Consider the following 14,696-nt stretch of genomic DNA (forward strand, 5'->3'; position numbering starts at 1 on the left):
TCTTTCAATCCCAACACTTTTATTCAAATTCACAAACACATTTCAAATCCCTAACTATTTGGTTCCATATTCCTAGAAACAGATAAGAATAAAAAATTTTTAAAACAGAAACCATCACAGACGACAGGACCAAGTAAACAAAACCAGCCACCTGGTGGCCAACATTTCAAGCTCATCCAACATTTTTTACGGCGCGACCCTTCAAAAACCTATTTGTAGAAGCAGATTGCTCTCTCCGCTTTTACAAAGGGAAGCAAACGAAAACAAATAGGTGTAGAGAGATTTGAAGGATTGAGATACTTATTCAGTTAATATAGATAGATGATAGATATAGTTGATTACGATTTATCCATATCAATATCTAACAATAATTCAGTTATCAAGATGTCAAACCAGGAAACTCATTTGCGTTCCATCTGCGTAAATTATTACGCTATTAAAGTTTTTTTAACTGGCATTCAAGCTGGTTGCACAGTTAAAGATAAAATTGTTTTAAACGTTATTCTTATTATTATTCCAAATGAGTGGCATGATGATGTTTAAATTAAATAGCTGAAGACAAGGTTTACTAAAGAAATTCTCAGTAAATTAAGTTTCAGGTAATAATAATGTATTACCACAAAAACTAAAATAATAACACTTACTGTACTAAAACAATAAACAATTAAGTCAAAGGGAAGAAAAAGCCCCGTCGGCTCGTTATTTCGTTAACTGTTTTTTTGTTAATATTTTAGGCGGAAGTTATCAAAAAATAAAGAGGGAAAAATGGGGTGGGCGACAGAATGAGCCCATCCGGCGATAACACGATTATTATGACGCTGTCGTCAACTTTTTTTCTTTTTTCAACCTCCCCAAAAAGTCCTTCCGCTCATTCCCGTTGTTGGCATAATGAAGTGACCGCCCCCGCCCTGGCGATAAACACACTCGAGTATCAGCTGTGTCTATATTTTTCTCTATTTTCATTTTTTCTCCTGCGTAATAGGACAGAGACAGCACAAAAGTGCTTATCTTACTCTTACTCTTACTCTCTTTCCATCTCTCTATCTCTCTCTCTCTTGGAATAAATATTCGACGACAGCCTACATCAAAGTCATGGCATCCTCATCGAAGCAAAAAATAGCTTCTCCGGTAATAAAGTCCCCCCCCCCCCCCGACCCCCTCACCCAGATCTGAAAAATAACAAAATAAAGACCCTTCACGAAGAGTCGGGATAAAGGAGAAAAAACAGCATAACCAATTCACCGTAAATATACACTTCTTCCATAAAGGATGGCTGGCACCTAGACGTAATTGAATGCGCTATAACCACCCCTGCAAACTATCTCTCTCTCTCTCACATGTCAAATATGTACAGAATACACTTTTTTTTTAAATAAAATTTTTAATCCACATTCGATTTCCCAAAGATTTTCAAGCACAGACATTTTTTGCAAGGGAAAACCCAGCAGAGCGTGTTGCTCGGTTTCTAACAACAAGCTTATTGCAAATTTTTTTTTTCTTTTTTATTATTTCTTTTGAGCACTTTGAGATAATTCAATGAAATTGCGCAAGGCCTTTGCCGACTTGACACAGAGCGTGGGATTGGCCTGGGAGGATAACTCTTAAAAAAGAACAAGGAAAAAAGAAGAGAAAAGTGATTTCGGGATCAAAAAACCAACAGGTTGACTGACCCCCAAGGCGCGCTAGGAGCTTTTGAGTGTTCATTCGACCGAGTCTCGCCATTGTACTCCAAAGATGCACCGGCTGCAAGTGTTGTACATATAAGAAGCTTAGATCTATGCAAGGCAATATCTTTTTTCTTTCTCCTACACTCCTAACTCTACACATGACCTCTAGATATATTAGATATATCAATAAATAAAGATACACTTTATATTCTCCGGTTTATATATTGTATATAACGCGCCGCGAGTGCTGCCGGCCAGAATTTGACGCCTTTCGGGTGGAGTTTCCGCTCTGTGTGTGTGTGTGTGTGTGTGTGTGTTTTATTGGTATTGCGTTCAGTAGCTAGGAGCCAAGAGAATATATAAAAGAAAAGTAAGCCAATGGCGGTGTTGGCTTCAGGCAAAAGGGTGGTGTTGGTGCTGGCTAGAAAGAAAGAATCAGAGAAAAGGTCGTAAAATATTCAGATGCGGGTGTCAATCCAATCGGACGTCGGGGGGGGGGGGGCCAAAAGTCCCAAGCTATTGGGACCTCAAGCTACCAGTTCTCCTGACACTCCCCGGGTCATTGTGAAGAGCGGAGGGGCGGGCGGGCTTGATTGGATTCAATTGAGTAGTAGTAGTAGTTCTCTTCCATTTCTATGCGAGTCGATCCAGCACCAGCTAAAGGTGCGTTCACACTGCCACTAAAGCAGCGTTACGGAGCGTAGCGTAGCTTAGCGCCACTGGGCTACAGTACCAATTCCTCCGTAACACCAGTGGCGCTAAGCTACGCTACGCTCCGTAACGCTGCTTTAGTGGCAGTGTGAACGCACCTTAAGGGTCACACGTACATCCAACAAACTCAAGCTAAAGCTAAAAAGAAAAAAAGAAAAAAAGAAAAAAAGAGAAAAAGAGTCGTGCGTCTTTTTTTCTCTCTTTCTTTTGATTTTCATTTCCTCCTGTTGTTGTTTTTGGTTTTGGTTTTGAGCGAGTGTGCCATCGATCGTGGACGGACAAAACATCTGATTGTTTGGCCTGGCTACACTTTCTCTACCCCCAACCCCCTTTTTTTGTTTTGTTTTTTTTTTATTTAATTTTCTCCTGCGAGAAAGATCGCAGGCGTTTGTCTAGGACACAATTCAATCTGCCATGATTGCTTCTCCCTTTAGTCTCCTTACTGTTTCTTTATAATCATTTCGGCTGTACAAGAAAATCCGGATCGGCTTTCCTCGGCCGGCCTTTCAAGTTAAAATCGCCAGAGTAACGCAGAGTACAGGCAAAGATAAAAGGACGGACCGAAGAAGAAAAAAAACTATTCCAGTTGACCCTGCGACGGAGAAATGGGACGGGGTTATGTAATCACGATGTGATATCAAAGCCAAACGCTTTTAGCACCGCTCGGCAGATTTTCTTTTTCTTTTGAACTCTCGTAGGTGGGTGGGGTTTGGGCCGGCGGCCGGTTACAGGATCCTCTCCGGGCCAGTACAACACGCCAGTTGTAATCGGCCAAACTCAAAGTGACAAACGCCTTTATTATTAGGTTAACAAGTGTCGTCTGTTGTGTGTCTGTGTGTGTGTTCCACCTATTTATTATTTCCACGAAAATAAAACCCAAAAAGTTCCGTTTCGCTCCTTTTTATCCCTCCGCTGGATACATCGGAACGTTTTTCTTTGACAAAAAAAAGGGCCCAATAATAATAAAAAAAAGAGTGAATGAATTAAAAAAAAAAAATAAAAAATAGACTGATCATTGAAAACACTGAAAAAAGTTCTGAATTGAAAAGATTTCGTATGACCCATATCGCCGAAGAAATAAAGCGGCGAACTTTTTTGGGTTGCGATTGATTTTCTTTGAAAAAAAGAAAAAGAAAACACGCACGCAAATATATTTACATACAAAAAAAAAACTTTTCGGGAGGGGGGTATTGCTGCCTATTGCATTCAAATACTCGGTGACCTCAAAGGGTTCGGCAATATAGCTCCCACCCACCCACCCCATCCTCCAAAAATAAAAAAATGGGAAAAATGAGGAGCCCAGCGCACGCAAGACGCTACTCGAACACGGAGAAGCTCTCGAATTTGTCGTGTCTTTCATTGCTTATCGTTGAAAAATAAAAGAGGAAGATTTGTCTTCTTCTTTTACTTTTTTCTTGTTTCGTTGGTGAAAGCCACGAGAAGAGTTGTTGTGCGAGAGGCAAATGAAACAAAACAGTTGGGGGGTTTAAAAAGCCAAAAAAGGAGCGGCCCTTGCTTTCACTTGCTGCGCTCTCTGAAAATACAAAATTGATGAAACATCCGGGATGACGAGCTAGAGAGAGAGACGACAAGAGCGTGGGTACTTCCATTCCAGCTACCTAGTAGAACTACGCAGACAAGACGGGTTGGAAAATATTATTCCAAGGAGAGAGATCGATAAATCCCACCATTCCACTGGTGAGCGCAGAGTGTCGCTACAGGGAAGAAGAAGAAAGAGGAGAAGGAGGGAATCGATCATCTTTTTTTCTTCTTCTTCTCTTTTCCTTCAGAAGCCTTTCGCCATGTACTTCTCTTCTCTGGTCCGTGTGTTTCGGCCGCCTTTGACGTAAAACGTCCGTCCCGCTCCTTTTTCACTCGGCACAAGAGGAAAATGGCGAAATAACAAGGAGGGAAATGAGATCGACTGGGCCGAAAGGAGCGGCAGGAGCTTTTTCGGGATGCCTTCACTTCCTTTCAGGCGGCGGCCGGGACCCGTTCGGCTCCTCCAAAGGAAAATGACTCGCCTCGCACAAATCGATTCGCCAAAGACTAGGGCTCCTGGCTCCTGGCTCCTGAAATCTGCTGAAAAGACGCCTTTTCCACGCACACGCACACACACACACACACACACACGGCAAGCTCCTGGGCGCCTAACAACATTTCGCTCGGCTCCTTTCTCAAAGGAGAAAAAACAGCTCCTGAGACGTTTTCTCGCTTTCGGCAATTGACGTCGCCGTACACATTCAACTGTCGCTACTGCTGGTGCTGCTGTTGTTGTTAGGTTTTCGTTCCACTTGCAAAATCAGGGGAAAACGTCAACATCCGACCCCGTTAATATCAAACGAGTCCCAGCACCATCAAACACCCGCCAGTCAGCAGTTTCAGCAGTTTCTACTCGCAGGTCACAAACACACACACACACACAGAATCTGCTTGGGTACGTTTTTCTAAACTGCGTCTTTTGTTTTGCCAGCGACGCCGACGCCGACGACGCCGATGACAGGGATATGTTTCGACGCGTGCGTGTAAATAAAAAATACAAACAAACGACAGCTTCTGCTCCTGCTGCTACTCCTGCTCCTTGCTGCTTCTACTACTCCTGTTTGGCAATCTGTTTCCGCTCCGGGAATTGTTCTTTTTCGTTGCACGTACTGTACATACTGGGAGCAGAGTAGTAGTAGTAGTAGAATAATAATAATAAGAAAAAAAAGGAAATGAGGAGAAGAAGAAAAAAAAGGAAAAGGTAAAAAGTTGCCATGGTGACGACAATCAAAAAAGATAGCCTTCCATCCAAAATGTGCCAGGCCTACACACACACGCACACACACACACACACACACACTACTATCAACAGAAACATTCTCTTGATAATAGACTTTGTGTGCGAGTATCTATCGGCGGGGCCTTGATATTGATGTTGCGCAATACATCACCAGGGGGAGAGGGGGACGAAAAAGGAAAGTCCAATGAATAAATTTCGTTACCAAACAAGAAAAAAAGGGCGCCCAATTCAAACAGGGTGTACACACACACACACACACACACACGTCCTTACAAGTTAAGGAAATTGAAAAATGTTGGCCCTTCTTTCTTTTCTCCTCCGACCGGAATAATAATAACACCCCACAAGAAAGAAAAAAGGATTGAATAAAATTTCCCTCCCAAAGTTTTCCGCCGGACACCAACTACCCCACCAAAAAAAAAGTAAGAACATTGGGTGTGTGTGTGTGTGACACATCAATTCAATGGTCCGAAAAAAAAAAGAAAAATAGGAAAGACAAAGTATGTTATACAGGACATCAGCCCCGAGCGATTCTGACTTCTGAAGAAAACAAAAAACCAAAAAACTTCCAGAGTCTCCGGCTGCTGGAACTCGGAAGAAAAGTGGATGCCCAGCAGGAACTAGGAGGGAAAGGATGTATAGAGTACATGGTCGTCGTGGCGTCCGTACTTTACTTTACTTACTGCTTCCGAAATCGGCCTATACATAAAGATGTGAGCTAGACAGAAAGAGAGCGAGAGATACAGAGAGAGAAAACTCGTAAGCAGTCACGGAGAACTAGCTGCTAGGAATACGAGGTGGTATATATTATATCTACGCTCTGGCGTAGACAATAGATAGTTCCATAAAACAAGAAGGAGAGAAGGAGAGAGAAAAAAGAGGAAAGAAAAAGAAAGGACAAACACAAATATACGGGAAATAAAGATGAAGTTTGTCTGCGTGAAGACCATGGCAAACAGAACCCCCCCGCACAAAAAAAGGAAAAGAACGACGTGAAGCAGAGGAGCAAAAGAAATTGATCTCTACTAGCTCTCCATCCTGGTACAACTGTCTGGTTTGAAATCTAATATTATACGGCCACCACCACTGGCACCACCACCGCCATTTCTACCGAATCTACGGCTCCAAACGCACACGCACACACACCCCGTCTTCTTCTTCTTCTTCGTGTTGTGTTATGCCAGACTGTTTTATTTTTGAGGGGGTTCCTCTTTACGTGCAATCTTCCATCGATCCGGGCGTCACGCGGGTGGAAAAAATAAAAATAAATAAGTGGAGACACAACTTTGACAATCCAACCCGGCAGTTGTTCCCTTTTTGGCTTTTATTTCTCCCCCCTTGTTACTCGGAGGGGGACTCTCCTGTAGCTCCTATAGCTGATGGTCGTACGCCAAACTTGTCGACTTTTGACCTTCATCTGGCGGACCGTACATTACACTGATCTAACTAGACACAAGAGCCGGAGCGGCAGGGAAACTTTCTATCCGGCGCAGAGGGAGTCGCGCTCTTACTTTTTCCCGGCTTTGTATTGACTTCCCCGAACCCCCCTCACCGAAAAAACACACAAGGATCTCCTCTCCCATGGTGTCATGCGATTTTCAGACAATTGGAACCAAATACAATCCCGCCGTCTCGTGAAAATCCCAGGCTCCCTGTTTGCCATTAAAAAAAAACACACACACAAAATAAAAAAAAATGGGCAGATATGACGTCAAAACCTCCGCCTCAAACAAATAAGAAATCCTCCCACACAGCAGCAGCAGCAGCAGGAGCTGCAGGAACCACCACAAGCCATTACACACAAAAAAAGGAAGGGGAGAGAGGAGAACACAGTCGAGATTACTTTCTCGGGGGGGTCCCGGTGACATGAGCCAATTGCGAGTCCTTTGATCTGATACACGTCTCCTGTAATAGAGTAGGTAAACTGTGTAAACCGACTGTATACATGGATATTAGGACCCTGCTGGGCTGCACAACGGGAGGGGCGGGGGGGGGGAATGGCCAGTTGAGGGGAACGGTGGGGAACCGACGAAATGCATTGGCCACCGTTCAAAATGGGCAAGAAAAAGGGAGGAGTCGCTCTACTCGGTCGAGAGACCCGACTTGCAGATGACGAAGAGTTTAGTCAACCGAAATGATCTACGGGGACAAAAAGAGAACGAGAGAAAGAGAGAGAGAGAGCAAAAGGTGGTGCAAAGGAATCACGGGGTTCGTATGAAATGTATATACCAATCTTTATACTTGGGGGCACGCAAACCACAAAACTTAAAGATAAAAATTTTCCAAAAAATTGCAATCAAATGATTACGTCAGAAAAATAGTACCAAAAGTTGAAGTAGAGATAAACCCCTCAGACAAGACAAAAGACAAAAGAGACCGAGACTTACATGCTCTGCGAAATGAATTTGCTCAGAGCGACTTTGGTTATCCCGTTGCTCTTGAAACTTTCAAACATGTTGGACGAGTAGAGAAGTAGAAGCGAAACAGGTTCCGGCTCCTTTTTCTAGACTGGACAAAAACAAAGACGAACGTGTGTGTGTAGGAGGTGGGAGGTTGGGAGAGGAAGGGAGGGAGGGCAATCTCTCCCAGTGTGTCAAGTCAATCAAGTCAATATGTGCACCGAAAGAAAAAAAAACAAAAGTTGGGCGGGAGTTGAGGAGAAGGGTGTAGTAGTAGTAGTGTTAAAAGTTGTGGAGAGAGAAAAAAAAAGTTCAAAGAAGAGTAGTATCAATTCGACCACGGCTACGTAAATTGAATTTCGCACCGGATATTTTCGTTTCTTGTTTTGTTTTTTCGACTGTCCGAGCTACTCTTTTTTCTTGTTGTTGCTGTTGTTTTTTACGATAGTCCAACCACAATTCCAGTCCAGCACTGGTTGTTTATCCGGCTGGCCGGATTGGTGTTGTTCATGGGAAACGAGAACAAGAGCCAAAGAGGGAAACAACCAAACCAAAATCACCACGCCACGCACCTCTGTGTGCTCTCTCAATCAGTTCTTCTTTTCACCATTCCGGCCATGTCCGTGTGTTTGCGACACACACACACACACACAGCGCACACTGGCACACACTGACACACAACACGGTGGAGGGAGAGAACAAAAAAAATCGACGACAGCACACACACACACTCGCGAAGTTTGGTTCGTGTGAAATCGTGAGTCGGATGCCACGTCAAAACAATTTTTTTTATTTTTTAAAGGGGGAAAATTAAATTACAAAAACAAAAGAAAAAAAACTTTCTGGGCTAGAAATTACGGGGAGGGATTTTTGATTTGGTTGGAAATTGTTGCCGCCAGTTCCACGTTGTTCAAGAACCAGGTTGCTACTGAGTCGCATGGCCCAATACCATCTCCGCTAGCTACGGTGAAAGGCAGGAGCTTTTTCGGCTGCTGTCAACGGGTCGAAACCGTTGCGCGCGCATTTCTCGCCACGCCAGGCATTTCGCCCCAAAAGGAAAAAAAAAAAAAAAATCAAAATCAAAAAAAGTAAGTGCGAAAAATCGCAGAGAGAATCCCTCCTTATTTGCAGGGGGGTAAAAAAAAAATAAGAATCAAATTGTCCCTTTCGGAAGATCACAACAAAAGACGATTCAAACTCTCTCCATCCGCGTGCCGTTTCGATTTACTATGACCTTACTCTCTTCCGGTTGGCTTTGCAGCCCAGCCTTCCGGCAGCCATTGTATTAGAGTCGTCTTCTATTATCCTGGCTGCTCCTAGTTCCCACTTCCGCCTGGTTCCTCCCGGTCCCTCCTCCTCCTTCTCCTTTTACCCTAATCTTTTGTCAAAACAAATAAAGCAGACACCCTCCCATTGCTCCTGACGATGTCTATAGAACAGCATCTAAGCCGGCAGAATGCTATTATGTCTCCAACATTTCTGGCGACTTTTCATCGTTTGTTTTCATCATATGTATTATTTTATTATTTTTGATTTATCTACCACATACACATACCCTTTTATTTTATTCTATAGGCTGCTCTATAGGAAGACTTCATCAGACAAATGAGCCAAAAAGCGCGGCGCAGTAATACGTCGCTCGAATGCCAATTGCCAACTCACGGAGAAGACCGCGACGCGTGAACAAATTCATTCAATTTCTCTCTCCTTGTTTCGTCTTTTTTTTATTTTTTCGGTCGGGTGGAAAGAAAAGGAATAAACTGCCGACAACACCAAGAATGAACCGAAGGTGAGAGGGGACACGGCTCCATTTGCATACGCCGCTTCTATTGCTGTGCTACTGCGGTTTTTGTTGTTGTTGTTCAGTATTTACGTCATATTAATTATCTAGCCAATTACGCCAAGTGAAAATGTTTCACCTGACTCTCTCTCTCTTTCTGAGCTCATTCCTCACTAATTGATTACGCACAGCACCACCCTGGACCTGCCCTGGACTCTCTCTCTAGCTCTCTAGCATTTCGACTTGTGGTTTCTGATAACTTCACATTGGTAATCACATCCCAGGAGGGTTTAATATTTGACGTTCCTATCTGCCCCAACTTTCTCTACACCTCCTCAATTTACAATTTGGTGCATAATCTATTACGGTGAGAGACGTCAGCGAGAACAAAAACTTCTCCACAAGAAGAAGAAAATTGAAGGGGACTTTTTTTTTTCTAAAGAGGCAAACGGAATTCAATGGGTGCAAGGGCTGAGAAAAATTAGAGTTTTCTTTTGCATTTGTTTCTTGACTTTAAGGACGGTATTTATTTACTTTCAGGGAAATCCTTTTATTTCAATAACGTATAAAGCGTGAAGAAGAACTAAAAAGAAGAGACAAAACGGGGAAACAAAAAACCAGGAATCAAAGAAACTGGTAACCCTTTCGTCTTCCCCTGGGAATATATGGGATGGACTGGGATGGACTACGACTGTTTCGTCGTATGAGTATGCGATCGTTTGGCGGTTGTTGATGGCATTCGGCACGAAATTCGAACTGCCGTAACGAGTCAGCTGGGCGATGTCCAGTTATATATTCAACTCTCTTTCCCCCCATGGACGACACGAGTAGGGGCAGGTCCATCACTACTCTCCTCCGTTTTCTTCTTCTTCTTCGTGAAAACTCTTTGGCGAAAAAAGAAGAAAAACTCAGATATGTCGAGAATGAAGCTAGGCGGATCGATCGTAGTCAAGGAAGTGATTTGACGTTGGTCGTCCCCGACAATTTCGGTCATTTTCAATTCTGAACGGACACATTGTGAGCGGACACAGCGGCCTTCTTTGGTTTCCCGCTGATATTTATTACATACCAGTGACCCAATCAATTATAAAAGAGTGTCCCACGGACGGCAAAATGAGACATTCCCCCCCCCCTCAAGTATTGGCCTTTATTGTGAGCGTCCTTTTTGCTTTTGATGGGAGAAGAACAGACGAAAGATTTCGATTGAGATAGAGACGCCATTACATATTGTATAAGATATCATGTCGGCAACGACGTTTCCAAACTCCACCCTCGGAAAAAGTAAAAAAAGAAAACGAAAATGCGGGAAAAATTGAAAGACAAAATCTGTTGAATTATTTGGTTTCACGGAATCGAGAAATCTCCTCTGTTTTATCATCTCTATCTCGCACAAATCTCCCAAAGTCCATCTTTGATGAAGACGATCGTTTCTCATTGAACAACAATAAGAAAAACTCTGAGGAATTCCGTTTTTTTTTCCTCTTCTTCCTCTGTGGTTTCTGATGAGAAAACTCAAATAAAAATATCATCCAAACATGTGGGGAAAAAATAGATATAAAAAAAGGGAACCATAGTTCTTCTTTAGGGGGGTGATGTCATGTGGAGAGAGAGAGAGAGAGAGAGAGAGAGAGAGAGAGAAAGAGCAGATCGATCATTGAAATCGATATCAGAGGTATGTCCGTGTTGTGAAAGGAGGTATATAGGCGAGCATTTGGGGGTCTCACTCTAGCATTCCTTCGATTGTCTTCCTCTTTTTTCTACCTTCGTGTTCCTTCTTACTGTGTGTGTGTGTGTGAGCGCACACGAATTTGGGCTCGGAATTCTCCGCACACATTCTACCTTCCATCTTTTTCTTTCTTCTTTTGGGCCTTTTAAGTTGATTGAAAAATCCTTTTCTCTCTCTCTCTCTCTCTCCACATACATGTGTGGAGTAGTAGCACTAGTAAGTAATAAGGGGTGGGAATGTCGGGAGGTTAGCGAAGGATCAAAGTAACTGGGCAAGAGAGTAAAGAGAGAGAGAAGACTATAAGGCAATCCCAGGAAGGGCCAAAGATAGCGCCCTGCTCACAATATCAGTTGCCGCCGATAGATTTCTTGGCTACGTTGTAAAACGTGATTTTCCAAAGGCCGCACTACTTAAAAATAAAAAAAAAGTAACATGTCGCCCATTTACATTTTGTCCCTTTCTTCTCACCTGCCCCATCCGTTACAACAAGGTGATGCAAAAGGTGATGCTCGCCCTCGTACCTCACCGAATCAAAAAGGTGGAGGGGAATTTAGAGGGGAAAAATATATATATATTTAATGAAAAGAAATGTTTTTTTTTCTTGATGGTGAAATCCCCTTCCCAAAAGAGAATAAAGTAAAATGAAGAAGAAAAAGAAGAAGTAAAAAAAAGGGAGTTAGAGATTGATTGATAAGTCCCTTTTTTTCCAGCCAGAACTGCCAGCCCCCAAAGATGGCGGCCATTAGTCGTGACGATGAAAATGCACGCATTGGACCTCTTCTTCTTCTTCTTCTTCTTACAAATAAAAAAGAGATTTATAATACATAGACTATTTGAATTTTTACTTTACTTTTCTCTCTTTTATCTACTACTGCTGCTCCTACTGGCTGCACCAGAAGATGTCTTTTTGACAATACCTGTCCTTCCTATTTCTAAAAGAAAAAAAAAAAGTCTTCACCCCAAAGAGAGTTGGGGTTGTGTGTTCCATAAATAAGTAAAGTCCCTCCTTTTTTTTTACTGGAAGGAGCAAAAGATGCATAAAGAGGATTAAGATTTAAGAGTCGTCCCTTCAATTCCTTTTTCCTTGTGTGTACAACCGTATAGGCCAAGACGTGAACGCTGGTTTTTATTTTTTGGTCTTTATTATTCAGTGTCTCCGCTTGTTCCAGCTGATTTTCCAAGGGGGAGAAATAAGACAAGGACATGAACACAAGAAGAGGAGATATGGCCTCTGCCAGAGTCCTCTGCAGTGGGATGCCAAGTACAATGGCACAGCCCAGCACAGCACACACACACAACCTGTTTGGCATGTTAATGGACCAGGGCTGGAAGGTAGAAGAAGAAAAAGTGAAGAAATATCATTAAAAAAAGATGTGGGGGGAGAGGAGAGAAAGAAGTGGGGGAGGGAAATAAAAAGTTGAGCCCAGGTGTGAGAGAGTGAATAGAGCGCGCACACTACTTGCTGCTGCTGCTGCTGCCCAGGAGAAGTTGCGAGTCTTATTCCACCAGAGCCCAGTCAAAAGAATCTCTAAAAAGAGAAGAGGACGATCGAGTGGAGGATGCAAGAAGATGGAAGGCAACAAATAAAAGCTGCGATGGATAAAATACACAAACTACAGTACCCTGTAGATACCTATAGGAGGTACGTATGTGTGTGTGTGTGTGTATAAAAACATAGCGGTGGGATGTTGACGAAGCCGCTCGTCTTCAAAGTGCCTGCCCTCTGGCACTGATAATTGTCACTCGAAGACACCAAAGGTATGCGCTCTCTCATAAGACGCCACCATTCTCCTCTTTTTCCATAATTATAAAAACGACAAAAAATAATAATAAGAAAAAATCTGAACACATTCGACTGTGGAATTCGCCATGCCGATTCTTATGCTGGGAGCGTTTCCAATCCGACAGACACGAACGAAAAAAAAAAAAATAATAATAATTCCAAAGATATACTCCGCTATGGAAATAATTCAATGTTTGCTGCAATATACGATGATGATGATTTTATTATTATTAGGGTATTGATCTGTCGCTTTTTCTTCACGTGTCTGTCGGGTTGGAACTGAGCGTTTCGTCTAATCGATTCATGATTTCCCGTCCGGTGCTCGCAGGTGGGCAGGAAGTATAGCGTCCCTCGTCTTTTTTTTTTTTTTAATATATAAACGCGCCGAGTTATCCAGAAGAAAAAAAAAAAAGTTTCAACGTCAATAAAAAATCGATGAGAACAAACTACAACCGTCACCTCAAAAAAAATCCCCGTCAAAACTTTTTTTTTAGGTTCCCCGATACAACCTCGAAAATTTTATATAAAAAAATAGCTTTTGCTTTGGTCATCACTTCACCAAGGGGAGAGAAGAAGAAGAAGAAGGAAAAAAACACATTTACGACTTTGAAATCGTAATGGTGGTGATGATGATGTAGAGAGTGATATCCTTCAATATTTATGTGCTACAAGACGTCTAGTAATAGTTCCGTAATAGTCTAAAAGGAAACTATCAGATCCGAGAGACCCCAACTTGGTCACGATCGTCCGGGGTCCTTCGGTCATTATTTAACTATCTAAAGGAAAAAAAAAAAACGAAACGAGCAATGACGACTACAAAAAGAAGAAGAAAAGGAATTTTTTTTTTGTGTGTGTAAAAGGTAGAGCTCTCTCTCTCTCTTGAGTAATATTCATACGTCGTAGACATTTTTTTTTTCTTCTTCAAAGAAGCAGGAGCTAAGGCGTTCACGGCAACACACGGGTCGTAATTACCCAGAGGCTCGGGCGTTAATTACGCAGAGGGAGCGGAGGGAGCTGAGTCAGGAAGAAGAAGCCTTGTGTTTGGTGCGCTGCTGTTTGCTTCTACCATCGAGTAGAAGAAGAAGAAGTAGAAGAATCAAGAGAAAGAAAAAAGAAATATATAATGAAGGTGAAAGAAGAGAAGGCGTACAATCCACGCATGGGGATCTATCCAAGTAGAAAAATCAAAATCATAAAAAAAGAAGAGTCGGATGAAATGAGTGGCGGTGACATGGCAGAGTTTTTTTTCCCCCTTTTCTTTCCGGACATTTTCGAGACGAAGGAGTTGAAGAAGATATCCTCGACAGCAGCAGCAGCAGCTATATGGCAGTCCCGTCTTAGGGAATTATTAAAGTGGGCATAGTCTTTTGGCGCTCTGTTTGAACAAGGAAACGGACCTCGTCATGCTGACGTCATATTTCTAAATTAATTAACACCCCTGGTCACTGTGCGTTTTTTTTTTCTTCTTCTTCTTCTTTTCTTCTTCTGGGGGAAAAAGCTCCGCCTTTCCTATCCGCCGACGCCAACTCGACATAAACTGACGCAATCGACCGAATCTCTCCCCGATTTTTTCTTAGATGATTAACTCGAACGGAAAACCCGAAATTTCCACCGAGGTCTGACCTCTGAAGAAGAAGAAGACAAAAGTCAGTTGTGTGCTCACACATGCTACAAAAGACCGCCTTGGTGTAGTTGCAGTAGTAAAAGTACTCGACGCGATTGACCTCTCGCGATTGACCCGAGCACGTGCCCTGCAACTCTTAGTATGTGCTGTGCGCTCACCTACATACGGAGCCGAGTCCAGCGCGTGCGTACAACGCACACATAAACAGATGGCCAGGTAGACAC

This window comes from Daphnia pulicaria, chromosome 1 (assembly GCF_021234035.1).
Source record: "Daphnia pulicaria isolate SC F1-1A chromosome 1, SC_F0-13Bv2, whole genome shotgun sequence".
In the NCBI taxonomy this organism is placed as follows: Eukaryota; Metazoa; Arthropoda; class Branchiopoda; order Diplostraca; family Daphniidae; genus Daphnia; species Daphnia pulicaria.